This window comes from Podarcis liolepis, assembly GCF_965112155.1.
Source record: "Podarcis liolepis genome assembly, chromosome: 3".
NCBI classification, from domain to species: Eukaryota; Metazoa; Chordata; class Lepidosauria; order Squamata; family Lacertidae; genus Podarcis; species Podarcis liolepis.
Genome location: NC_139557.1, coordinates 117,718,686 through 117,741,298, shown reverse-complemented (window position 1 = coordinate 117,741,298; position 22,613 = coordinate 117,718,686). Strand labels below are relative to the sequence as shown.

At 43.4% G+C, this 22,613-nt stretch overlaps 1 long non-coding RNA gene across 1 annotated transcript in view; it reads left to right on the top strand.

The window, feature by feature from the left end:
• The first annotated feature begins 7,409 nt into the window (after positions 1-7,409).
• The window catches only part of LOC310702856, a 960,387-nt gene continuing 945,183 nt past the window's right edge, over positions 7,410-22,613 (top strand). The window contains exons 1-2 of the long non-coding RNA XR_014523710.1: positions 7,410-7,671; positions 8,709-9,483. This is a non-coding gene — a long non-coding RNA (uncharacterized lncRNA). The remainder of the gene's footprint in view (positions 7,672-8,708; positions 9,484-22,613) is intronic.

The following is a 22,613-nucleotide window of genomic DNA, read 5'->3' as shown; positions in this document are numbered from 1 at the left end:
AGTTCTGAACTTATTGCTCCAGACTTGAAGCCTTGGATAGTGATTCCTGATTGCTCGGTCTGCTGTTCGGTCTGTACGGCTACCTGGATGAATCATTAAGGTCCTCTGCATGTATGCATATTTTTGGTTGGAGGGAGGCCATTTCTATTGCAAGCAGAGTGTAATAAAGAAAGGTTGTGTGCTTTTCTGCTTGAACTATAAGAGAATGATATAATCAATGATCTGTTACTGAAGTGAAGTTATGATGCCACATTATTCTGAAAGCAAAGATTAAAATGTGCAGAACTCATGAACCTTGCTTCATGAGAAGCATTAGAGTTTTATTGAAATATTTAGGATTTTAATGGAGTGCATCGGACCAAATGCTATCTGTTCTTTGATTTGTTTTTAAAAGAGCTCTTTGTTTTTATAATATAGATTTCCCTCTGTGTACAGATCATTCCTATCCAGGAATCAATTGAGTTTAAACTCTCTTGGAATTCATAGAATCATAAAACTTGTCAGTGTTTGTAAAAAAGCAAAAAAAAGAAGGAAAGGGTTCTGACCTCCCTTTATCTTCTCAGTCTCCTTGTCGGCACAAAAAGAGTCCACGGGAATATCCTTGCAGAGTTTTATTAAAAGTCTTTGTGCAAAACACGACTGAATACACACCAGCACCAACCAACCCAAACACCAGCCAACAGCCCAAACTAACATTTCTCACTATATATATACAACCTGCTGCAAGCCGCTGAGTCATGCTGACCCAGCTTTATTCGCATTAAAGAAACAGCGGCCATTTTAGCCGTGACACCCCTTCTGTTTCTTAAATGCGAAAAACCCCAACAGAAACAATACATTACAACAATACATTATATACATAAACCCAGTTTTGTCATCAATTCATTATGGCATGTTGCTGGCAAAGGCTTGGTAAACAAATCAGCAATATTATCTTGTGATTGGCAATACTCCAGTTTGATTACCCCATTCTGTACACAATCTCTCACATTCGCATGACGGATAGCAATATGTTTTGATGCGGATTTCATTATTTCTGAGCCCGCTAATGCAATGCACGATTGGCTATCTTCATACACTTGGATAGGCAAATCTACTTTACAATCTAGATCTTTTAGTATCTGTATAAACCACATGATTTCATTGCATGCTAGCGACAAGCTCCCATATTCTGCCTCACAGGATGAGGTTGCAACAAATCCTTGTTTCTTTGACCTCCATCCAATTATGGAATTGGCAAACATCATGACCATTCCACTTGTAGATTTTCTAGTAGCTACACAGCTTCCCCAGTCCGCATCAACAAACACTTCTAGTTTTTCATCTTGTGTACTAGATATCTTTAAACATACATTTAATGTCCCCTTTAGATATCTGATAAGCCTTTTCAAAGCACACCAATCGGCAGTACTGGGTTTAGATACACGTTGGCTCAGAACATTTGTAGCACATGCAATGTCTGGCCTAGACCACTGGCTTAAATACAACAGTGATCCTATTTTTGAGTGATACAATTCAGGCTGATCAAATTCATCATCACACAGTGTCTTTGGGAAATCTGGTGTCATGGGAGTCTGAACTGGCTTGCAGTTTTCCATGCCAAACTGCTCTATTAAATGAAGAATTTTCTCTTTCTGGCTCAATAGGAAGCTTCCATCAGCTTCCTGCCTTACTTCTACTCCCAAGTAATTGCTTACAGGCCCTAAGGCTTTAAGCTTAAACCTCTTTTCTAGTTGACTTGTGAGCTTCTGGATCTCATCTGTGGAACTCCCTGCCACAAGCAAATCATCAACAAAGACTAAGAGCATTAGATATTTGTTGCCTGTCCCCTTGGTGTACAAGCATGGATCAGCCACACTCCTTTTAAAACCAAGTTTTACAAGGGCTTCATTTAAACACTGGTTCCAACACCTTCCACTTTGTTTGAGACCGTAAACAGCCTTTCTCAAACGCCAGACTGCACCATTCTCCTCTTCAAACCCAGGGGGTATTCTCATTAACACTTCATGGTCTAAATTTGCATGCAGATATGCAGCATCAACATCAAAATGGTGCACTGCTAGTTGTCTTACAGCAGCAATGGAAAGCATTAAACGAAAAGTTTCACTCTTTACCGTGGGAGAAAACACTTCATCATAACTCTCCCCTTTAATTTGAGTGAACCCTCTGGCTACTAACCTGGCTCGAAAACGTGGTTCCCCAGATGCAAGGGTTTTCCTTTTGTAAACCCACTTGCATGACACCACTCTGCCACCAGGTGGCGGCATTATGACCTCAAACACTTTGTTACGTTTAAAAGAGTCCATTTCTTCTTTCATAGCTTGTTCCCACAAAGCACGTTCCCCAGGGGGTAAGTCTAAGACTTCATTATAACTTTGTGGTTCCACACAACTCACATTGCATACTCTCACTCCTCCTAGGGTCAAACGCTGAGGAGGTACACCCTTGTTTGAATGCTGGGAGCGCTTAGGCACAACTACTTCTTCTTCCCCCCTTATCTCTGGCTCTTCTTCCTCTTCCTCTGGAGAAGTATTATCTACTGCCACATCTTTTGGGGAAATCTGTGCCTCCTCCTCATCCTGCTCCTGTGTTGCCAATGGCTGAGAAGAAGCCTCTTCTCTTACTTGCAGGGGCAGTAGGCAATCAGGGTTGGCATGGATCGCAGTCCATCTGTCCTGGTCAGCGAAGTCTGCACTTCGTGACAGAACCACGCGTCCTGGGCGTAAATTGAAACGCCACCCTTTGCCATAGGACTGGTATCCCACAAACCGCAGTTTCTGCGCTCTAGCGCCCCCTTTCTGGCGCTGAGCTTTGGGAATGTTTACATGTGCCCAAGAACCCCAATTATGGAGCATTGTCCACTCTGGTTCTTTCCCAAACAATACACGATATGGAATATCTTTTATAGAGCTAGACCAGGTTCTATTAATCAAAAAGTTCGCGGTCAGAAAAGCCTCGCCCCACAGCCTATGGTTGTGGCCCAATCCTGCATCCAGTAGCAGGCAGTCCTTTACTGACTGTATCACAGCCCCACGTCTTTCACACAGACCATTTTCAGCAGGGCTATAAGGGTTAGTCAAACGATGAGTGATCCCCTTACATCGCAACCATGTCCCAAATTGTTTGTTCAGAAATTCTCCACCCCTATCTGTTTGCAGCTGCACAACAGGCCGAGCGAAGAGCTTTTCAGCTTGGGCAACCCATTCTCTGAATGTGGGGAAACACTCAGATTTCTGCTTTAACAAAAACAGCCAACTAAAACGTGATTTGTCATCTATTACCAGAAAAGCATATCTGGCGCCCCCTTCAGTCTTCTGTGGAAAAGGGCCTATCACGTCACAATGGACAAGTTCTAAAACCTCTTTAGATACTCTGTCGCTTTTAGAAGCCACAGGCTTCCTCTTAGATTTGGCCATTTTACATACATTGCAATCTAGGAAACAGTTACAGCTATTTACTTTTAGGTTCTTGCACACCTTTTGCATTTCTGAAAGCACACGGAAATTGGCGTGACCCAGTTTTCTGTGCAGTTGATGTACACACCCCTTATGAACTGGCAAATTATCCTGAACCACCTGGGCTGCTTTAACAGGCTTGTTCTGCATTACATATAACCCATTTTCCAACTTTGCATGGCCACATACCTGAGTTCCATTCTTTATCAGACAGCCATCCTGCGTGAACTTAACACTATACCCTGCATTAATCAAACAGCTTACAGACAGTAAACAATAGTCCAAACTGCTGACAAACAGAGTCTCTGGTAGAGTTGTGTTCAAGCACTGTAGGAAACATGTTCCCTGGCCATCAATCTTGCTTCTACGACCATCAGCAAGATAAATTGAGTCTTTTCCATCAGCTGGCTTCTCCAGGGTCTTAAAGTCCTCCTGACGGTTGCAGATAATCCTGCTGCTGCCAGAGTCCAGCAACCATGTTCCTCGAGGTATCTTCCTCTCCTCCCGAGAAAATGCAGACACAAACTGAGCAGAACGCGTGTTCTTCTTCCCTGAAGAGAACCCCTTCTGCTTACGTTTCTGCGTCGTTTGCTGCCTCTGCTCCACGTCGTCTCCTGGAAGTCTTGCCCTGCATTGACGTTGGAGATGCCCGGGTTGGCTGCATCTATAGCACCTCCTCACCGTCATGGCCAAGTCCAAACCTTGGCATTGCTCCATTGGCAGATTCTGCTGCTGGCCCCCTCGGCTGTAACTCCTCCGTTCTTGGAGTTCAGCCTGTCTATCTGACCTTCTTTCTGCTTCTTCGGTCAATCTGCCAACCACATACTCAAGGGTCAGATCTCGGGGACACATACTCTCCATGCTGTTAATTACGGGCAACCAGCTTTCAGGCAAACTTGAAAGGATAATGTAGGTTTGGTCAGTCTCATCATAACGCTTACCTCTCTGCTGTAGTTGAAGAAACAGAGATTTCAGCGTTTGAAGATGAGTTGCCAAACTCTCACCTTCTTTCATAACAGTCCTGAACAGCCTTCTGGTCAGAGAAATGATAGTTCCAGCAGTTTCTCTGACATGCATTGCCCTTAATAAATTCCAGCACTCAAACGCTGTGCTGGCATTTGCTACATGCAATAACTGAGAGTTGCTCAAACACAGCATAATTTGGGCACGGGCCCTTTCATCCAGCCGTTTTTTCTCAGCAGAGTCCCGTCTCAAAACCTCAGTTTCAACACAGTCCCATAGTCCATCTCTCCTTAACAACTGCTGCATTTTAATTGACCAACTCAGCCAGTTGTTTTCTGAGAGAAGTTCAAAAGGGATGCCTCCCCCAATATTTACAACTTGGGAAGACTGGAAATCTGCCATCTCTGCTGGTGCTTGCTGAGCCCCTTCTGTGGGGTCTCCAGCAATCTCTCCGGACTCTCTCTTTAGAGTCCAACTGGATGGTCCTGGCTGGCACTCACCGGCTTCTAGCTGCTGCCTCTGTTGACCCTCAGGTCCCGCTTGGCTCTGCAACTGGTGTAGCCGCTCTGTGAGTCGCCTACTGTGGTCCTCTAGCAGTTCAAACTGTTCCAGTAGCCGACGCTGAGTGCTTTCCTGATCCTCAGATCCTAGCCGCTCCAGCGTTGCTGCAGACAGTTACAGCTTGCCACCAACTGCTCCAACGCACAGCCACTGGCTCCAGGCACCACCAGGACTCACCAGCTCCTTGCTGAAATGCTGTTAGTCGTTTTGCACTCTGCACATGCTCAGAAACACTGGGCCCATAACCTGTCAGTGTTTGTAAAAAAGCAAAAAAAAGAAGGAAAGGGTTCTGACCTCCCTTTATCTTCTCAGTCTCCTTGTCGGCACAAAAAGAGTCCACGGGAATATCCTTGCAGAGTTTTATTAAAAGTCTTTGTGCAAAACACGACTGAATACACACCAGCACCAACCAACCCAAACACCAGCCAACAGCCCAAACTAACATTTCTCACTATATATATACAACCTGCTGCAAGCCGCTGAGTCATGCTGACCCAGCTTTATTCGCATTAAAGAAACAGCGGCCATTTTAGCCGTGACAAAACTGTCCAGTTGGAACTGATACCCAAGAGACATTTAGTTCAATCACACGCAGTGCCAGAATCTCAACTTTCATTTCTATGCCACTTTATATTTTGACAAAAAAACCCCCTCAGTTTTCTTAGTATTTTGAGGGCCACAGGTTCCTCACTCCTTGCTTAGACAATGGGCCAACCCACTACACCTAACTGATTTCAAGCTGATGAAAAGGAAAGGCAATTTCTGTGTTTTCAATGGGGAGATGAAGAATTGTTAATTGTTTCGTGGAAATGGGAAATGGTGCTATATTTCACCCCTCCTTTTCCTTCTGTAATAGTTTTTTAAAAATTCAAGAGTGACTGCAGGAGTGGTGGCTCATTGTCTCTAATCCCTTCAACTATCTAACATTGGAGTGGTCAGAGGAGAGTACCTGCTGCCCATAGCCTTCTTTTTAGACTGTCCCTTAGAAAGATGCTAGCACTAAACTGATTCAATGGGTGTTTGGGATGAAAAATACACGAATTAGTCCTTTTTTCAACATCTAAAGATGTTGGGGAAAGTCACCAGGAAAGCATGATTGAGTTCAAAACTAAACAAATAAAAACTACTTAATCCCTAAAGCAGAATGTCTGTACATAAGAAAAGGCTGCTTAAATGGGTCTTCTATTCCAGCATGATGTTCTCACAATGGTTGCCCAGATGCCCATTGGAAATCTTCAAGCAGGGCATAACTGTCCACCCAACAACTGGTACTCAAAGGAATAATGAACGTATCTACTTTACCCCACCATGATCAGTAGCATGGTGTCCCCAAACCATACACCCCCCACCGAGTCTCTTGAAAATCTACCATTAAAAAGTGGGGAGAGCTCTCCAGATCTTACCAACTCATTCACCTGTTTCCCTACAAATCCCAGTCCTCACTAGAGATGATCAGCTGGGCATACCAGCAAAAAGTGCACTATGTTTCTCCTTATAATGCACACCATAGGTTTTATTTCCCTCAGCACCTGTTATGCCTGGGGCCAAAATCACCAGGTGAATATTTCCCTACATCAATTAATTAAAATACATTCTAGAATCAATTCAGAATCAAATTAATGGCAACCAACGGGTTAGAGTTCTATGAAGATTATAGAAGGAGAGAGGGGGTCAGGCTGTGCCTTGGCTAAAGGCCTGGTGGAACAGCTCCATCTTGCAGGCCCTGCTGAAAGATGTCAAGTCCTGTAGGGCCCTAGTCTCTTGTGACAGAGCGTTCCACCAGATCGGGGCCACGGCCGAAAAAGCCCTGGCTATGGATGAGGCCAGTCTAACCTCCCTGTGGCCCAGGATCTCCAAGAGGTTTTTATTTGAAGACCGTAAGGTCCTCTGTGGGACATACCAGGAGAGGCAGTCCTGTAGATACTAAGGTCCTAGGTCGTACAGGGCTTCAAAGGTTAAAACCAGCACCTTAAACTTGATCCTGTACTCCACTAGGAACCAGTGCAGCTGGTATAGCACTGGGTGAATGTGATCCCGCGGCAAGGACCCTGTAAGGAGTCTCACTGTGGCATTCTGCACCCACTGGAGTTTCTGGGTCAGCCTCAAGGGCAGCCCCATGTAGAATGAGTTACAATAATCAAGTCTGGAGGTGACCGCCACATGGATCACAGTGGCAAGATCAGGGTGAGAGAGGTAAGGGACTATCTGCTTAGCACGGCGGAGATGGAAAAATGCTGCCTTTGTTGTAGCTGCAACCTGCGCCTCCATAGAAAGGGGGGTGTCAAAGATTACACTGAAACTCTTAACAGACAGCGCTGGCACTAATTGCACCCCTGCAAGAGATGGGAGTTGGCCCCCTCATTATAATTGCTTTTAGAAAAATAAAGCATCTCTCTCTCTTTTTAATAAGGATGCCTGAAGAGTTCCTACTGTAGCACCCTGCTTGTGGCTAATGCTTAGCTAGAATGAAATATTCAAAGCAGCAATAGAGAAATTAAAATAATAATTTATTTGTCAGACAAATAAATGAGAGACACAGTGGTATATGGATATCAAAGCTCTGCCCACTCCAGCCCTGATGGCCAGCACTTATATTCCCTCAGCCCAGCCCCCTTGCTCCTCCTTTGGCTGCCTCTGTCCAATCAGCCTGGTTGAAATTCCTATTGGCTGTTTGCTAGAACCAATCATAAAAGTTACAGATAGGTAGCCGTGTTGGTCTGCCATAGTCAAAACAAAAAAATTCCTTCCAGTAGCACCTTAAAGACCAACTAAGTTAGTTCTTGGTACGAGCTTTCGTGTGCAAGCACACTTCTTCAGATACACTGAAACAGAAGTTGCCAGATCCTTCTATATAGTGAGAAGGTGGGGAGGGGTATTACTCAGAAGGGTGGTGGGAATGGGTGATTGGCAGATAGCTGAGATGAGCCTGTTGACGACTCTTAACGACTGCAATAGGTCTTACAGGAAAAAGCAAGGGGTGAGAAGGTGAGAAATGGCTTTGTCATGTATAATGAGATAAGAATCCAATGTCTTTGTTCAGGCCAGGTCTCTCCATGGTTTTAAGTTTGGTAATGAGTTGTAATTCAGCAGCTTCTCTTTCCAGTCTATTTCTGAAATTCCTTTGTAGTAAAACAGCCACTTTGAGATCTTGTATAGAATGTCCTGGGAGATTGAAGTGTTCTCCTACTGGTTTCTCTGTCTTGTGATTCTTGATGTCAGATCAAAATCTGACATCAAGAATCACAAGACAGAGAAACCATTAGGAGAACACTTCAATCTCCCAGGACATTCTATACAAGATCTCAAAGTGGCTGTTTTACTACAAAGGAATTTCAGAAATAGACTGGAAAGAGAAGCTGCTGAATTACAACTCATTACCAAACTTAAAACCATGGAGAGACCTGGCCTGAACAAAGACATTGGATTCTTATCTCATTATACATGACAAAGCCATTTCTCACCTTCTCATCCCTTGCTTTTTCCTGTAAGACCTATTGCAGTCGTTAAGAGTCGTCAACAGGCTCATCTCAGCTATCTGCCAATCACCCATTCCCACCACCCTTCTGAGTAATACCCCTCCCCACCTTCTCACTATATAGAAGGATCTGGCAACTTCTGTTTCAGTGTATCTGAAGAAGTGTGCTTGCACACGAAAGCTCATACCAAGAACTAACTTAGTTGGTCTTTAAGGTGCTACTGGAAGGAATTTTTTTGTTTCAATCATAAAAGATACACCCATTTCCTATTACCTTTTATGGGAGACAAAGAGCTATATTTCCTTCTATCCATAAATGGCAGACAAGTAGCCATATATCTTACATTTGCCTCGACCAGGCCCCTTAATTACAAGATAATCTTTGCCCTATTGCCCTATTGCCCAATTCACTCCAGAACAGATGGCTAATGGTTTTAATTTTTATCTTAAACAGAGATCTTGGGTTCACCTTCTCACACACCATCAAAGAAATAAGAATCTAACATAAGAATCTAACATTTCTTACTTTCTAAATCCTTTGCATAATTACATTTAAGCCAATATATTTCATACATAACATAGATAGATTTTTAGAAGGAAAGGTCTTCTCAAAGTAAAAAAGGAACTTTAATAAAAACAGTTTCCAGAAGCAACTTCAGGTAGAAGCCTCTTCGGTTTTCCCAGCCAGCTGCTGTTTCCATTAGCTCTTGCCCTTTAATCTTATGAAGATGTGGCTCTCTGATGGGAGGCACATAGTATATTATCTGTTAAACAATAAATTTCACTATTTACCAACTCTTAGTTGTGTCTTTGCAGCTTGATTGTATTCTGTAATTTGTATGGTCAGTGTGACCTTTTGCTCCCAGCCTGTAATTTCCTTTTACAACCCTGAAGCGCTGCTTATAGATCAGAGGGGCCCTGTTTAGGAAGATAAACATCTGCCAAAGCACCCAGGCAGCTGCTTTATGCCTGGCATGAGAGATAGAAACATTTGCAAGTATACTTTTTTAAGCTCATTTTAAAATGCAGGTCTTCATCAGATGCCTCACTACCACAGGCCTGTCATCAAAGGAGGAATTGTGCTGGTTCATTTGTGGAAAAACATGCACAGTTCATGGCCCTTGGTTTATGGGAACAATTAGGTCAGCGTGAAATATTAAGGGTTTAAATGGAGCACAACAGCACAAAGAACATCTGTTCTTTTAAATGATTTCCAAATTGATTTGTTACTTTTACCTCTGATTCTTCCTCAAATATGGTATACGTAGGCATTCTGGAAATTACCCGTTGATGCAAAATCCTAAGTTCTCCCTCAGATTTCTAGGATGCCCTGAAAAGATTAGATAACTGTTATATAATATCATATCTGCATAGTATGTAGTAGCTGATCATTTTTATATTTTTGTGGCACAGTGGCCATTGCAGAACATGGGAATGGTACAAGTACCTGCAATCACAAATTGGTAGCAGATTTAAACTCTTGCTAGGAGAAACATTGGGGAAGCAAGGGTAAGACATAGCACTATATAACACTAATAATTATCAATACAAACTGAGATTAACAACAATATCAAAATAGAGGTGAAACTCGGAAAAGTTCATTTATTTCAGTAATTCAACTTAAAAGGTGAAACTAATATATGAGATAGACTCATGACATGCAAAGTGAGATATATCAAACCTTTATTTGTTATAATTGTGATGATCACGGTGTACAGCTGATGAAAACCCCAAATTATCAATCTCAGAAAATTAGAATATTAAATGAAATCAGCAAAACAAGGACTGCAAATAAAGCAACATTGGACCTCTGAGAAATAGAAGCAAGCATATGTACTCAGTACGTGGTTTGGGCCCCTTTTGCATCAATTAGTGCCTCGATGAAGCATGGCATGGATGCTATCAGCCTGTGGCACTGCTGAGATGTTATGGAAGACCAGGATGCCTTGCACAATTAAGCCTCCATCTATTGCAGACTCCTGCTTACTTGATTGCTCACAGGAGTGCTATGGGTTGATTGCTTTTCTGGCCTAGATCATGGGGGACCCCCCCCCCAGCCAGGTGAAGCTGATTACAACCGTGCCAGATGAAAGTAGCTGAGCAATTAGGCCTCACCTCCAAATTGCTGGCTACATGAACCGTAAAAACTGTTTGTGGACAAACGCCGGCTCCCTCGGCCAGTAAAGCAAGATGAGTGCTGCAACCCCAGAGTCGTTCGTGACTGGACTTAACTGCCAGGGGTCCTTTACCTTTCTAAGTTTGAAACAGGAAAAGCAAAGCATGTTTCCACATGGTATGTGCAGGAAATTACCGTATTTTTTGCCCTATAGGACACACTTTTCCCCCTCCAAAAATGAAGGGGAAATGTGTGTGCATCCTATGGGGTGAATGCAGGCTTTCGCTGAAGCCTAGAGAGCGAGAGGCGTCGGTGCGCAACGACCCCTCTCGCTCTCCAGGCTTCAGGAAGCTATCCACAAGCCTCGCACGCCCGGCGGGAGGTCCCGCCATGCGCGCAAGGCTTGGGGCGGCACGCCCCGTGCTTCAGGCAGATGTCCGCAAGGCTTGCAGGCAGCTCATGCTTCCCCCGCGCCAGCCCCGTGCCTGGGGGGGGGGGGTTCTTTATTCCCCCCCCAAAAAAAATCTAGGTGCATCCTATGGGGCGACTATTGTATCTAGTCAAAGAGACTGTGCAGGTTCTTGAAGCACTGGCAATAAAATTCTTCATAAACCTGTAAGATCGTGAATGGGTATGGGAGAAAAGTGCATACTATTGCATCTTGCTACCCCCAGCAGAAGAAAGAATAGTTGTATTTCAATGATGATGGCAGGGTTTTCTAAGGTGATCTAGGGATCTTGGATAATTAATGACAGCAGAGGGTGAGACAAAGAGAGAAACCCAACCGTTCTGAAGGGCTTATTTATCAAAACTTTCACCTGTGTTGCTACAGCTATTTATTCAACTTTGAACTACATCTAGAATAGAATTTAGGGTCACTCCCACTTGAGCCCTCATAGAGGTGGTCTTCGTTTCTATGCCTGGTTCAAGAACATTTTGGTGTCATCTCTAACTCGACAGAGTACTGAAGTAGAAACATCTCCACCCAAATTCTCCTGAACCATGCCTAGAAAATGAAGACTAATCCAGAACGCGGCAGCCAGACTGGTGACTGGGAGCGGCCGCCGAGACCATATAACACCGGTCTTGAAAGACCTACATTGGCTCCCAGTACGTTTCCGAGCACAATTCAAAGTGTTGGTGCTGAACTGTAAAGCCCTAAACGGCCTTGGTCCAGTATATCTGAAGGAGCGTATCCACCCCCATCGTTCTACCCAGACACTGAGGTCCAGCACTGAGGGTCTTCTGGCAGTTCCCTCACTGCGAGAAGCCAAGTTACAGGGAACCAGGCAGAGGGCCTTCTCAGTAGTGGCGCCCTCCCTGTGGAATGCCCTCCCACCAGATGTCAAAGAGAACAACAACTGCCAGACATTTAGAAGACATCTGAAGGCAGCCCTCTTTAGGGAAGCTTTTAATGTTTGATGTATTATAGTATTTTAATATTTTTTTTGGAAGCCGCCCAGAGTGGCTGGGGAGGCCCGGCCAGATGGGCGGGGTATAAATAATAAAATTATTATCATTATTACTAAGACTACCTCTATGAAGGCCCAAGTGGGAATGACCTTCAATTTTATTTTGTTCACTTACTAGTTCAGAAAGTGCAAATTAGAAAAGCTTGCAAACCAAATGGATTTCACCCCACTCCTAATTGGGACATACATTTTTTTTTATTATTGTTGTTCTTAAGCTACATAAGAAGAGGTCAAACTTACATAAGAAGATCTCTGCCGGATCATGCCAAAAGCCAATTTAGTCCAGCATCTTGTTCTCACCATGGCCACCACATGCCTGTGAGAAGCCCAATGGCAGGAGTTGATTCCAACACCCCTCTCCCCACTTGCAATACCCAGCAATAGAAATTGAGATACATTCCACCTCCGACAGCGGAGGTTTGACATAGCCATCCTGGCTTCTGCTAGGGGTTGATTTAAAAAGGAGTAAGTTGCCAAGCAGAGACATCACCTTGCCGACAAAGGTCCATATAGTTAAGGCTATGGTTTTCCCAGTAGTGATGTATGGAAGTGAGAGCTGGACCATAAAGAAGGCTGATTGCAGAAAAATTGATGCCTTTGAATTATGGTGCTGGAGGAGACTCTTGAGAGTCCCATGGACTCCAAGAAGATCAAACCTTTCCATTCTTAAGGAAATCAGCCCTGAGTGCTCACTGGAAGGACAGATCCTGAAGCTGAGGCTCCAGTACTTTGGCCACCTCATGAAAAGAGAAGACTCCCTGGAAAAGACCCTGATGTTGGGAAAGATTGAGGGCACAAGGAGAAGGGGACGACAGAGGAAGAGATGGTTGGACAGTGTTCTCGAAGTTACCAACATGAGGTTGACCAAACTGCGGGAGGCCGTGGAAGGCAGGAGTGCCTGGCGTGCTCTGGTCCATGGGGTCATGAAGAGTCGGACACGACTAAACAACTAAACAACAACAACAAGTTGCCAAGAAAAGGAGAAAAGATAACCAGAGAACATAGGACTGGAACAAGTCCTGGGCTCCTCCCCATGCTTGTGTTTGTCAATATTAATTTCTGATCTCCTAATATTTCAGTGCTGTCTCTGAGTGCTGTGAGGAAATCTCATCCCCATTTTTAGGAATAATCAACTCCAGCTTTACGACCACCCTTACGGAGAATGCATTGTGTGCACTTTAGCAGCTGAAAGACCAGAAAATAATCTCTGCCTTGAGTCAATTAAAGATAATCTCTTTTTAATAAAGAACAACTCAGATGGGCCAAATGTTCTTTGTGTGTTCCTTTAGTGTTAGAACATGGTGGGAGGAGATCATTATATCTTGAGAGTACATGTTATAATATTTTCTTTGTGTGTTCCTTTAATGTTAGAACGTGGTGAGAGGAGATCATTACATCTTGAGAGTACATGTTATAATATTTTCTGTCAATAAAGCTTGTAGACACTAATGTCAGGAGCTTGTCCTACACTCGAGTAGGACCCTGGCAGAGACACATGCCCGACTGGCATGTTCTCTCCCTCCTGGTCATTTGTTTGGGAGCTTCAAAAGCTTTCTTCAGCCCGAACATCACAGCGACCGATGGCAACTGACATCAGCACACTTAGGGATTCGCAGAGTCCTCGCAGATTGCATGAAAGACCTCAGCAACTCAGCATTTTGGCTTATCTACTTTATTTACATATAAACACACACGGAGCACTGCAACATGGCTCTCTCTCTCCCTAGCATCAGACAGCAAAGAGAAAAAACAAAGGACAACAGTTCCACTTCATGGAACACAGTAACACAAACATCCTTTCTCCGTCACTTCCCACTCTGTGGAGTCAAAACATACCATGTCATGTGAAAAACAACAATCCCATGACTGCAGTCATGGAGCAGGAATTCTAACAGCTAATACTGTACAAACTTACAAAATTGTGTCTGTGTACACAAACACAACTAAAAATAAACTCCTGCATATAAAAGGCAGGTCTAACACACCATACCCATTGAGGCACATTTCAAAATACATCCAAATTAAGGGCCAAAGGAAACGTTGTGTGTCCCACCCCACCCCACCCCGGCACCTAAAGGAAGATAGTGATGGCTCAAGGTGTGTTTACCTGAGGAGAGCATTCCATAACTGAGGAGCCACCACGGAAATGTTCTGTTATCATATCAATACCCTCCACACCTCTCTCAGAGGGGGCACAACCAGAAGGACCTCAGGTGATGAATACAGTGTCCGGGTTTTGTTCATGTGCAAAGTTGCAGTCATTGAGGTATTTTGCACTTTGAATTGAGCCCAGTAACTAACTGGTAGTCAGTACAGTTGGTTTCACATGCTTGGACCACTTTGTCCCAGTTAGCAATATGGCTCCTGCTAGAGTTTCACCAGCTAGAGTTTCTGACAGGTGTACAACATCAAAGCATAAAGCAAGATTAAAATCAATACAGATAATAATTAAAATGGCCCCAAATAAACAGGCCTGTCAGCATTAGGTGATAACTGGAAGTCAAAAAGAAAGTGGGTGATGACATCTAGTTAGCCTTCATGGCATTTAATGTTCCCGCCCACCTTAATACCTGGAAACCTACAGAATACTTATTTTTAACACTCAAACAGGGTAATGGAAGCTTGAAGTAGCTTGAAGTATTTCCAAGGCATCAGTGAAGCATTACAGCCATCTCAAAATTGTTCCCTTTGCCTGGAGACATGGTGGCAACTTCCATGCTCCACAGGGGTAGGCAGCATGAGAGTTAAAGAAAATGGAATGCGAAGGTGAACCACATAAGGAATTTAACCCAGCAATATTTCCTAAAGCCAGTATATATTTCTTTCATTAAATAATGTAAAGCTGATTCAAAATATTGTCACAGTAACACACTACCATATTCAGGAAAACATGTGAAACTCACTAGTAGACTGGTCATATAGAGATTTGTGCAGTGTATGCAACTCCAAAAAGCAAATGGTTTCAAATGTTGTTGTTGTTGTTTAGTCGTTTAGTCGTGTCTGACTCTTCGTGACCCCATGGACCAGAGCACACCAGGCCATCCTGTCTTTCACCCGCAGTTTGGTCAAACTCATGTTTGTATCTTCGAGAACACTGTTCAACCATCTCGTCCTCTGTCGTCCTCTTCTCCTTGTGCCCTCAATCTTTCCCAACATCAGGAAACATCTGATCTGGAGTACTGGAGCCTCAGCTTCATGTTCTGTCCTTCCAGTGAGCGCTCAGGGCTGATTTCCTTAAGAATGGATAGGTTTGATCTTCATGGGACTCTCAAGAGTCTCCTCCAGCACCACAATTCAAAAGCATCAATTCTTCAATGATCAGCCTTCTTTATGGTCCAGCTCTCACTTCCATACATCACTACTGGGAAAACTATGGCTTTAATAGGAAGAGGCAAATTCATGGAGGAGAATGCTGTCAATGTCTACTAGCCATGAAGGTTATATTTTTTTCTACACGGTCAGAGACAGCAACGATTCTGAATGCTAGTTGCTAGAAACTGCAGAAGGGTAGAGTGCTCTTATGTTCTGGTCCTGCTTGCACAGGCATCATCACAATGTTTCCCATAAGAATCTGGCACATTCTTATTATGTTCTTAAAATAATTCAAGAACTCAATGGTAGAGAAATGTCAATTTGTCCAAGCACAGCTGTAGGAAATTTTGCCATGCTTGGAATCCCAGACAGCTACTACACATTTCAAAGGTCTCAAAGCATACCTTGGTCAATCAACCCAAATTCCATTAACTCATTGTCTTAGAAATAAGACTCACTGATTGGGGGTGGTTTTGTAGCATGTGCATGGGGATATCTATTTTTTTAAATATATGTATGTGTGTGTGTATATATATATATATATATGCAGGTTTTGGTGTCCTCGGGTGTCTTCCCGTGTAAAAGTTGGGGTGTCTAGGCGACGTTTCGACGAGGTCTCACTCGTCATCTTCAGGCTGGTGCTTTCGGCTTCTTGTTACTGGAACAGAGCGGGATCTCAGTGTTTGAGTTCCTATAAATACTGTAGAGGGGTGTGGTGTATTGCCTCAAAAGCTCTGGGCAGAGGGGAAGTTCCCAGGCTAGTGTTCTTTTCTTCTTTTGTTCCTTAATTACTTGAGGGATATCTTGAGTGATTTCTTGAGTGATATTCTGAGTACCACTTAGGTGGGTCATTAGGTGTGGATTAGTTGCTAAAGCCTTCGTGTCTTGACCTCTTGAATTTGTGAAGAGTTTTTCTGGGAAGATGGCTGTACTGCACTTAGTTGTGTTCTGGCTTGGCTTCGTGTATAGGGGCGAGCTGTGGTTTTGTGCCCTGTGCCAGCCAGATCTGTGTAGGGATTGCAGGGGGGTGCAGCATCCGGAGGTGCCACTATGGTTTGGTTACTGGATGGTGTCTGTAATTTATCTGTGGAGAGGGTCTGGGTTTGGGTCTGGTGTGGTTGATTGGTGGTGGCGTTCTGTGTGCCTCTGGATCTGGTGTCGGTTTTTGTGGGGAGGGCTAATTTCCAGATGTCTGGCAGGCGGGACGTGTCGTCACGCTTGTTCATGTTGTGAGGGTGTTTCTCTATCTCGATGGCTTCCATGATTATTCTCTTGTGGTGATGTTCCATGTTAAAGAGCAATTTGGAGTCTGCAAAATTAATTTCGTGTCCTGTTTCTTTCATGTGTTGGAAAAGAGAGGAAGATTTTTCTTCTTTTTTGACGGCATTCTTGTGTTCTGCGATACGTGCATTTATTCGTCTGTTTGTTTGTCCAATGTACGTGGCTGGGCAGACTTTGCAGGGTATTTCATAGACCCCTTGGTTTTCCAACTGGATTTTATCTTTGGGGTTTCTGAGGATATTGGCTATTTTTTGGTTGGTGCAAAAGGCTGTTTTGATATTGTGTTTATGGAGGATTTTGCTAATTTTATCTGTAGTGCCCTTGATATAAGGAAGGAGGGCCATGCCATTGTTTTCTTCTGTGTCTTGGTTTTTGGGGGGTGTTTCTTTTTGGATTAGCTTCGTAACCCTGTTTTGCTGGTATCCATTGGCGATTAACACATTTGAGAGATTCTGTAACTCAGTTGTCAAGTGGTCTTTGTCAGCCAGGCGTTTGGTTCTGGAGATGAGGGTCTTGGCTACGGAATTTATTTGTGCAGGGTGGTGGTGTGATTGAGCATGTAAGTAGCGGTTGGTGTGTGTTTTTTTCCGGTAGATAGTGTGTCCTAGGGAGCCATCAGGTTTTTTGTAGATTAGGACGTCAAGGAAGGGAAGCTGGTTGTTGGCTTCTATTTCCATAGTGAATTGTATTTTGGGGTGTAGGCTGTTGAGATGTGTGAGGAAGCTATCTAGTTTTTCTTTCCCGTGTGGCCAAATTACAAAGGTGTCGTCAACATATCTGAGCCAAAGTTTGGGTTTGTGTTCTGACTTGTCTAAAGCATTGGTTTCAAAGTGTTCCATGTACAGATTTGCGATGACCGGTGAGAGGGGTGATCCCATAGGTGCTCCTTCTATCTGTTTGTATCTTTGTCCATTCCACACCTAATGACCCACCTAAGTGGTACTCAGAATATCACTCAAGAAATCACTCAAGATATCCCTCAAGTAATTAAGGAACAAAAGAAGAAAAGAACACTAGCCTGGGAACTTCCCCTCTGCCCAGAGCTTTTGAGGCAATACACCACACCCCTCTACAGTATTTATAGGAACTCAAACACTGAGATCCCGCTCTGTTCCAGTAACAAGAAGCCGAAAGCACCAGCCTGAAGATGACGAGTGAGACCTCGTCGAAACGTCGCCTAGACACCCCAACTTTTACACGGGAAGACACCCGAGGACACCAAAACCTGCATTCCTGTACCCGTGAAAATCTACGAAAACATATATATATATATATATATATATATATATATATATATGCAGGTTTTGGTGTCCTCGGGTGTCTTCCCGTGTAAAAGTTGGGGTGTCTAGGCGACGTTTCGACGAGGTCTCACTCGTCATCTTCAGGCTGGTGCTTTCGGCTTCTTGTTACTGGAACAGAGCAGGATCTCAGTGTTTGAGTTCCTATAAATACTGTTGAGGGGGTGTGGTGTATAGCCTCCAATGTTCTGGGCAGAGAGGAAACCCAAACCCAGACCCTCTCCACAGATAAATTACAGACACCATCCAGTAGCCAAACCATGGTGGCACCTCCGGATGCTGCACCCCCCTGCAATCCCTACACAGATCTGGCTGGCACAGGACACAAAACCACAGCTCGCCCCTATACACGAAGCCAAGCCAGAGCACAACTAAGTGCAGTACAGCCATCTTCTCAGAAAAACTCTTCACAAAGCTCAAGATGTCAAGACACGAAGGCTTTAGCAACTAATCCACACCTAATGACCCACCTAAGTGGTACTCAGAATATCACCCAAGAAATCACTCAAGATATCCCTCAAGTAATTAAGGAACAAAAGAAGAAAAGGCACACTAGCCTGGGAACTTCCTCTCTGCCCAGAACATTGGAGGCTATACACCACACCCCCTCAACAGTATTTATAGGAACTCAAACACTGAGATCCTGCTCTGTTCCAGTAACAAGAAGCCGAAAGCACCAGCCTGAAGATGACGAGTGAGACCTCGTCGAAACGTCGCCTAGACACCCCAACTTTTACACGGGAAGACACCCGAGGACACCAAAACCTGCATTCCTGTACCCGTGAAAATCTACGAAAGCATATATATATATATATATATATATACACATATAAAATCATTTTTTGATACAAACAACAACCGCAAAGGACACATACAACAAAAACCATAATAACAATAATAACACAATTTGACAATTCAGATTTGAATACACTGATATACCTATGACTACACCCTTTTTTAACAATATTTTCCCACCTCTATCTCCTCCCTCTACTTTCCACCACTATCTGTCTTATCACTTAAATATTCCTTCCAGATTTCTTCATATTTGTCCATTCACAGAGAGCCAGTGTGGTGTAGTGGTTAAGAGCGGTAGTCTCGTAATCTGGGGAACCGGGTTCGTGTCTCCGGTCCTCCACATGCAGCTGCTGGGTGACCTTGGGCCAGTCACACTTCTCTGAAGTCTCTCAGCCCCACTCACCTCACAGAGTGTTTGTTGTGGGGGAGGAAGGGAAAGGAGAATGTTAGCCGCTTTGAGACTCCTGAAGGGGAGTGAAAGGCGGGATATCAAATCCAAACTCTTCTTCTTCTTCTTCTTCTTAATTTGCGTCAACATGCAATTCGTTTGTATGTAGCTAATCTGTCCATATTATCAATCCATGTGCTCAATGGAATCTTTTTGCGGCTCTTCCAATTCATCAAAACAAGGTTTTTTGCTTCTAGTATAGCATGGTACATCCATTTTTTTTTTACCCCTTGAAATCTCCCACGTTTCCGGAATATAATTGAGAATTCAATTCAGTTCCCCTAAATAACAATTTCTTTTTATTACTCTCGCTATAAATATCCTCACCTCACACCAAATGATCTTATCATCGGGCAGTTAATCATCATATGTACTAAGTTCGCATTTTTACTCCCACATCTCCAGCAGTTGTCTGCACTTGTTATTTTCTTTCTTTCTTTATTTTTTTTGAAAATTTATTTAAACATTTTTTGATACAGAGAACAACCCGTAAAAGACACATACAACAAAAACCTGGGAGAGGGGGGATATCTATGAAGATCCAATTCTTGGGGGCAGGGAGTGAATCAAATGTACACATTATTATTTTATTTTTATTTTTTTGGCCTGGGCACCGCATAGTCCTTTCTTCCATCTGGACCCAATCAAGTACAGGGGTGGGTGGGAGTATCCTTCAAGTCACAAGAGACTCTGTGCATAAAAGAAGCTGCCTGTCAAACCAAATTCAGCCGGTGATACTTTCATCACTCTTTCTAATACACAACTCCAATTGCTCATTCAATCGTTTATTGGAAAAGGGCATCTGTGTTTTCCTGGGAGAAGGTAGGAGTGGGCTGGGGATAACTTGGGCTGCAGGGAGAGTCTTTCCAGCACAACCTTCAGTTGAGCCCAGTGTCAAATTTGCAGGGTTGAGTCCCAAGTTGGGAGAAACAGATTTCTACATGAAACCTTTGAAAGATAGTGGGGGGGGGGGTAAACAACAGGGAATGCTTACTGGTTAATGCTCTTAATATCCTCCACATACCTCTGAAATAGTTTTCCATGGCAGTTTTGAAAGCTCTGCATCTGAGAGGGACAGAGTAGGAAAGTGAAGGATGCATACCATCACATTCCTATCCTAGATCTTATGGTATGTCTTAGTTACTCCATCTCTTCAGGAAGCCATGAAAACAAGGAAGTTCTGGGAGAGAACATTGTGCCCAGAGCACTTCATTGGCACACGATCTGTTAGGATTCTTGCTCCGTGCTTGTAGTCATGGGATTGTTGTCTATCACATGACGGTGTACATTTTCATTCCACATAGTGGGAAGTGACATAGACAGGATGTTTTGATGTTACTGTGTTCTGTGATGTGGGACTATTGTCCTTTCTCTTTGCTGTCTGACGAGAAAGAGGAAGGAGCTGAGGTAGAATGCTCCGAGTGTATTATATATAAATAAAGTAGATTAGCCAAAATGCTGTGCTGCTGAGTTTGTTACGTGAACTGCTAACACTCTGCAGGATGCTAAAGTGTGCTAATGCCACTTGGCATCAGTCGCTGTGATGTTCGGGCTGGAGAAAGCTTTTGAAGCTCCTGAATGACTTACCAGGAGGGAGAGAACATGCCAGTTGGGTATGTGTCTCTGCCAGGGTCCTATACACGAGTAGGACAGTCCTAACATGATCACCCCCCCCAAAAAAAAACCACACCTCTGATAATGCTACACATATAGTTGTTGAGGAAAAGGCAGCGGTAGAAGCAACAAACTATACAATTCTATGAATCTATGAATCTACATAAGATCTAAAGAACAAACATACAGGCAAGATTTTTGTTGTTGTTAAAAAAAATGGCCAGACAAAGAATCTGGGTTGACCATGGTAAGAGCTATGAGTTGTTTATTAATAGAGCATATGGCTTTAGATTGCTCTGTTTCATGGTTATATTGCATCTTTAAGTTTACTAGTCTTATATCTTCTTGTATTGTTCTTAATCATCTTTGTATCTTACAGTAATACTGCTATGCAAGATGGGTGTATAAAAAACTTTAATCATCATCACCATCATCTGATCCTGGAAACAAATTGGTAGGCCCAGAATGTTCTCAGGTGCAGCCTGTTCTTAAATTCTAATTTAGCATCTGGCTTACTTTTGTGGGAGAACTTGGATTTCTACTAAGAAAGAAATACAGTAGATCCAACAAGCTTAAACTATGCTTGCCAGCATTATTATTTTTTTAAAAAATATTGTCTGCTGTTACTCTTCTTTTAGGTATAGAGTTCCAAGCTGAACATCCTGCTTCTGCCTTATCATGATGATGAAAACCTGTCAGCTACTTTTTCTGCTTTCCTTGATAATCTTTCCTGTTCCAGGTATGTAAGGGAGCCCTAAGCTATGCTGGGGAGCAGTGATTTATAAAGGATGCTATGCTATACAATATTACAATAAAATCAGCTGAGACCCAGCCACGGTCCACCTATTCCATCATCCTGTTCTCTGCATGGTATCAGATTCCTCTGTGAAGCCTACAAGCTCAGAAAGAAATTCATAGCCTGTATGGTCAAAGCAAGATTGAAGAGTGATATGCTCAGAACTTCTGATCTTGGTCAGCAATTTGCACTAGCTGCAGTTTCTATACTATTTCCAAAGGTAGCCCCATGTAGAATTCATTGCAGTAATCTAAGATACCAGATGTGGGTCTATCCTTGTTCAGAGAGGAGTGCGGCTAGGTCACCAGCCAAAGCTGATGGAAGACACTGGGCACTGCTAAGGCCACAAGTGACAGCTGTGGAACCAGAAGCACTCCAAGCTATGCAGCTGCTTCTTCAGAGGAGAGTGACCTCATCCAGAGCAGGTCCATACCCTGATATCCAGTCTTGGGATTCAGATGGTGTAAAGAAGAAATCGACCCCTGAATCATCAGTGAATAACTGATATTACACTTCAAAGCTCCGGATTCACAAGCACTGTAGTTTTTTGTAGATAGTCAATGTTTGGGGAATGCACTTGATCCCTGCAGCCTCCCACACTGAATGTGCCATTGGACAGATCACAGAACTACTAGGAGCAATTCAGGTTGCTTCCCAAAGTGACAGATGGAGATCTGAACCACATCATCAGGCCAGCACACTTACTTATGTACTTACTTACTTACTTACTTACTCACTTACTTACTTTATTGAGTTATTGAGTTCTGCTCTGTTGCAGGACGAACTGACATCGTTGATGTACCAACATGTCATTTATTCAGTGGTTTGTGCTTCAGGTTTAGATGTTCCTTACTCACTCATTCACTCTATTGCTTGTTGCAGGAAATACTGACGTTACTAATACAAAAGACTGTCAATTCCTCAGTGGTATATGCTTCCGGTTAAAATGTCCTTCATCACGTTTCAATGTTGGAATATGTGGTCCGAACATGGTTTGCTGTGTAATGTAAGAATAATGAACCCA